The sequence below is a fragment of the Melanerpes formicivorus genome, unplaced genomic scaffold, assembly GCF_026170545.1.
Source record: "Melanerpes formicivorus ecotype bairdi unplaced genomic scaffold, bMelFor1.0.p_v2 SCAF_7, whole genome shotgun sequence".
Lineage (NCBI taxonomy): Eukaryota > Metazoa > Chordata > Aves > Piciformes > Picidae > Melanerpes > Melanerpes formicivorus.
This window is the reverse complement of record NW_027142359.1, coordinates 14,359,249-14,365,248: the sequence shown is the minus strand read 5'-3', so window position 1 is coordinate 14,365,248 and position 6,000 is coordinate 14,359,249. Positions and strand designations below refer to the sequence as shown.

Sequence of the window (6,000 nt, the reverse complement as noted above, 5' to 3'; positions counted from 1 at the left end):
TTATTTTTAAAAGCAAATTAAAAACAAATATTACAAAGTCTACGGAAGCTAAATGTGCATCTTTCTGGAACTGTTTCAAACAAAAATAATTTTAGGTTTTCTATTTCCTTTCCATGAAATGATTCTGTCTTTATTGTCCACTCACTAATTCTTATAATAACAATTATGTTAAATTTCAAAAACACCTGAAACATTGCTCTTTTTAAAAAATAGATAAGTGTAAACTTGTATGTATACAAATTGATTTAGCAAGAAAGAATTTAGATATCAGCATGTGCACTGATGAACGACACATAAAAAAAAATCTACAGAATTAGATGTACTTAATCCAGGATTCTGTTTTACTAAGATTAGCACAAACTATAGAAACCCTCTATTTTAGAGGTGTTATCTACCAGTATTCAAGATTTGTATCAGAATTCACAGGGATTCTTTTAAACTGTAGCCATCATATTTGAATACATGACTTGATATTATAGAATCACATTCAGTACATCTTTATCACATCTTTTTTCTTTTTTTTTTTTTTTTTTTTTTTGAGTGACCAAATGAAACAAATCACATCTAGTACACTCCACGAAAGAAACGGCTTTGCAAGTATTCAAGTAAGTGTAGCTGTATTTTCAAAGGTACCCGGGGCTTCTTCCACTTGTTTCTTATAATTAAAATGTCATCAAACAAGACAAAGGAGTCAGACATTGCCATTACAGTACAAGTGTCTCTTCTGTCGGTAAATACAGAATTAGAGTTTTTGCCTTTAATTGCTGGAATGACTCAAGGCAGGAGCTGGATATCTGATCATTTTATTACTTACTTTTTGAGTGGCAGTGAAATCTAAATCATCCTTCCTGGGTCTTTGCCTCCTTGCCTGCATCAGAGCTCCCCCTGTATTTTCTGACATAAGCTCTTCCACTTCTCGTTCCAGCTTCTGCGCCTTGCACCATCTCCCTGGAGAAGCAGGTCCTCTTACAGAGGCGTCTCACTGCATCTCAGGACTACACAGACTTTGCTGATCTTTGTCTTTGCAACTGAAAAAAGAGGTCTGTTAACGTGACAGAAGATAGGCATTTTTAGTGACTGATTTTCTTGGAAACTTTTGGCATTTTCTGTGTTAGTTTGCATTGCTTCTTTTCCTCTTTAATCCCCCACAATGGACTCTGCTGGTTTTGGTCCATGCAGTGCAACAAATTAGTCTAGTGAATGCAATAACACTTTTACTAACATCATAGCATAATCTTCTCTCTCCTCCCCAGTTAGCAATACAGTATTTTAATATATGAAATGCTCATTTTGCAAGTAGCATTTTGAGATTTGCTATTTAATTTCAGACACAATATCATAATCAAGTATATTAAGTAACACTAAACTAAGAATGTTCTCATTTCATACCTCCATTCCTGAAAACTTTAGGCTATTCTTCAGTTTCCTATTTCCAGTTTCTGGTCACGTCAGTGTAACTGCATACAGTACATAAAATTAAATATATATATTTATTTCATAGCATTAATGTCAAAGATCTGAATAATGAAGTATGTTTTTAAAGACTAGGATTTTAAGTTGCTTGCTAATCCTGGAACATATTCATAAACCCCAGCTTTAAATACTTCATTTTAATATATGACTGAGAACCTGATTTTTCTAATTATATCTGTATTCAAAAGGGAGAGAGAGTAAGAGCCATTCCTACAAAGAACAATCCAAGTCATCTAAGATAGTCAGGATCCTCAACCCCACTTTAAACTAAGATTTCATCTGTGAAGCAGCAACGCAAGTTTTTGAAGGAGATGCATAAATTAAATGAATTTGTGGTCTTTTATTCCAGGTGAGTTTCAGGAGCAATGGTGGGATTGCAGTGTCAAAGATGGACACATATTTTGTGAGATCTTTTTCAGAAACAGCCAGTGGATGTTGATACCCATTTACCATTACTGGCAACTCAGTGTTTCTAGTGACAATATTCTGAATGGAAGAATGGAAGATCTAACTTTTTTTTTTTTGTATATGTGTGTGTGTTGGTGGTGGTGTTCAGTTTTGGTTTGGTTTGGTTGCTATGCTTGTTTGGTTTTGACCAGAGTCTCCTATTTCCTCAAATATTTTTATTAATTTATCTCACTTTTTGTCTTAGCAATCCAAATTATCTTTTCCCTTTCAGAAGTGAGTAAAACCAGTTTAGGCAAGCATGGATTTTAGCACCTGGATGACTTAAATCTTTCAGTTCAGGGTACCTTTATGAAAATCTTTTTCATTAAAAGCGATCTACATACTGCCAAACCATAGTTTATATAAATATTGAAGCCAATTTGAAACAGGGGGCTTATGGGCAGAAATCCATCAAATTGTTAAAAAAGAGTTAATAAGGTCAAAGTAATCAGTAAATCAGGTTTAAAAGAAATCTTTCCGGGTTCATTTTTCGTTTGTTCAGGAATTCAAGCAATCCTGTTCTTCATGCAAGTCTTAGGTTTTAATTCATTACGTTTAGTTTTTGCAGAGAAGCAATACTGAAGATTGAATTTGAAAAATCACTTTAGCCTTTTCCACTGGATTATGTAATGCAAAGAAATTACTCCATGAAGAGTGTAAAGCTTATCCACCTTTTCATTAATGTGCCACTCTCCTGTGACTCTTTGTTGTATGCTTTATTCTTGGTTCTGTTATTAATATTCATGGTTTTATTACAGTACCAACACTTAATTTATGCAGATGTCTCACCTTGTTGGAAAACCCTAGGAAGGAGTGAGCAGGATTACATTCATTTGTTTCTCACCTAGGACCCTTAGGTATATTTATCAATGCAAATATAATTCAGATTATTTTGGGTCGAACTGTCAAAGGTGCTGTCTCTTATGACAGTACTGAATAGCTGGAAGAAGCTAAGGGTAGGTTGAGTCATGTCTAGGCACTATTTGAAGATGCAGAGAGAGAGCGAATGCCACAGTGGAGAGATCTCCACCCCCCCACCCCCCCCCCCCCCCCCCCCCCCGCCCAGTACTGGCTCAGGCTGAAATAACCCAGTTCTGCCCCTTTCCCTTATCTATATCTGTAAGCAGGTTTTTGTTACACTAGCTCCAAAGCTCACTAAGTTGGAATAATATTAGGTTGTGAAGTCCTATTGGATGTACCTAGGATGTTTTTTTAAATGTTCTCTTGAAGGAATGGCAGCTGTGAACGTTGACTGATGTGGGATGGCTGGGAAAGAAGAGCAACACTGGGATTTTCCTTTGTGAATACAGAACTATTTCAGATTGATGACAGTTAGAGGTGGCTGGGTTCCATTTTTGCAAAAAAGAAAGCATTATGGGGAATACAAGTATTGCCTGTCCCAAAACAGAGAGACAGAGGCACACAAATGCACTTCACATACATTCAGCCTTTATGTGTAACACCAAGTCTATGTCATATCCTCCAAAAGACCTCTAAGATCCGTTTTGGGTTGAATGGGCACAATGCTCAAACAAAAATTGTTACATGTGCATGGAAGAGAAGGGAATAGAGAGTAAAAGAGTGTCAACCCCTCCCATCACACACACACCTAAAACCCCGATATTTGTCCTGTTTGAAATATTTCATCAGGGCAATTATGGAGAAATATAAAGAAATACTGTATCTAGAACCAGATATGCTAGAGCGTAGTGAGTGCTTCCTTTGAGGCTGGTTTGAGTGTAGGACACTTAGCACCTTGCAGACTCTGGCCTGTGCTGAGCTTATTCATCTTGAATCATACTGATATAACTACAGATGACAGACGGAGAGATGGAAAGAAAAATCTGTGTCATACAGAGACAGCTCTATTGACTTCAATGGTATGTCACACATCTGAATCAGGCTGAATTCTTTTCTGGGAGCTATAAACTGGATTTAAAGAAAAAGGATTACTGAAAATCTAGTAGAAAATGGAATAAAAAACTTGCTGTAATTAAGAAAGAAATTTATTCTTTTGCCAAAAAGTGAAAGAAATTCAGTGATATTTTTCTGCATTTGTTTTTACCAGGGAGAAAAGGAATAAAAATAATTTTTACTGCAGTTGTTTATGATAAAAAAACTTTTTTTTTTTTTTTTTTTCATCTGGCATTTAATGACAGTGAAGGCTGAAATGCCTTGGTATTTTATTTATAGCATATTTCTGTCTTTTAGACATAATTTTGGACTGATACAAATGGATCCATCTGCATTCAGCACCCTGTAAAGGGCATTAAAGTGCGGCAAATTCCCTCTACTTTTCGTTCAGAAGAAGTATGCTACATGGAAAAGAGTTATGTAAGTCACAATATGAACAAATGCTATCAGCTTTCTCCAAAGCATACTGCAGATTGTTCTCTCAGAAATGTACTACATTTTAACATTTTTGCAAACTCAGTTGTTCTTTTCTGGCCAGAATCTTGTACAACTTATTTGAAGAGAAATACATTCATTCTCATGAATATCATGTAAAATTCATTAACATCTCTATGAAATTACTGTCAGTGAAGTTAGAACCTGACACAAAGTGAATAACTGTAAATTGGAATCTTAACAGCATTTTTCTCAGTTTTTTGGTGTTGATATTGAAATGTATATTAATAATATACTTAATAAAATATAATGGAAAATCCAGTAATATCAGGAAGTTAATTATGCACATTTATATAAGCAAGTTTAAAATGTACTGTAATACAAAGATTATCTGTGTATATTCTTCTTATATAATTTTTTCTTTAGAATTTCTCAAAAAAGTATCTTTAACATTGTTATTCCTATCCTACAGGTAGGGGAATTTGGTGTTTGCAAAAGGCCTCATCTAGTATTCCCTGTCTATCTCAAATTACTATACTCTATGCAGGCTTCTGAAGATGACTAAATTAAACAAATTTAAAACAACAAAATTATGCCTGTTCCCTTAATCTTTTTAAGTAAGTGGATTGCAAAGAAAACTCAGCAGTAGGATTTGGGACCTTTTATCTACATAATCCTCTTTCCATCATGAAGTCCCTCTCATTCTTGCAACTCTTAAAAGAAGCATTCCATTGCTATCACTGCTCAAATACTTTATTTTATGAAGATTTAGTTTTTCAGCTCTCTTGCTACCTTGTTGGTCTGAGTTGATAGGTTTGGAAATGCGTCAATGAAATAACTGGAAAACCTGAAATAATTCAGGAGTTCTTAATTTTAATCCACTTGGGTTTTTTTGTTTCTTTGTTTGTTTGTTTTTCCAGACAAGGAAACAAGCCAGTAAGTATATGTTTGTGTTTTGAGTGTCAAAATGGACACATATTTATGAAGGATTCACAGAACAGAAGCTGACTTAAGACATTACAAGGAACATTAACTGTGAGAGTATGTTGAGAAGAACTGACTACCAACTTATGAGACAAAAGCATCTGTTATCATGACCTGTTCCTTAAGCTCTCAGTAGTGTCCCGGCATACAATGGCCTTGTAGTGAGCGTAGAGGTGCAAATGACAACGCAGTGGGTGGGCCGTATCCCAGCTCTTACACTTAAATATCCAGTCTTGTATTGTTGTGACAAATTCTTGCTGCACTGAAAGAAGGGTTAAATAATAAGAGCATAGTAGCTAAAGACACTGAGTAGTTTCTTTCACTTATTCTGCTTCTATTCTGAGTGTACACCTAGAGCACTGGACAGTATTCTTCTAGCTCTGATCAGCCTCTGTCCTGTGTCTGCAGCGGTGAGCAGTAAACACTCAAAACCACATCACTGCTAAAATAACACCTATTTTTAAGACACCACAGAGTGATAATTCCTTTTCAAATTATCTTCCTTCTTAAAAGAATAAAAAGAAAAATACAAAGAAAAAAAAAAAAAAAAGAAGAAAAAAGAGGACAGTCAGATGTGTATCATCTTAGCCAAATTCCACCCCTCATCCTAGCAAAAGTTCAGTAATTCTTGAACTTCCCATGCCACCCTTTCACTACTTTTTGTTTGGTTCTCTTCCCACATCCTTTCATCACCAAGTATTGCTAAATAATGAAAGTTTGTGCAATTTTCTATCTATCTTCATTACT

The 6,000-nt window shown here is 35.2% G+C and overlaps 1 long non-coding RNA gene across 1 annotated transcript in view; it reads left to right on the top strand.

Moving 5' to 3' along the window:
• The first annotated feature begins 947 nt into the window (after nt 1–947).
• Nucleotides 948–6,000, top strand: part of LOC137442164 (uncharacterized) — a 47,796-nt gene continuing 42,743 nt past the window's right edge. Inside the window, exons 1-2 of the long non-coding RNA XR_010987597.1 lie at nt 948–1,040; nt 4,132–4,254. This is a non-coding gene — a long non-coding RNA (uncharacterized lncRNA). The remainder of the gene's footprint in view (nt 1,041–4,131; nt 4,255–6,000) is intronic.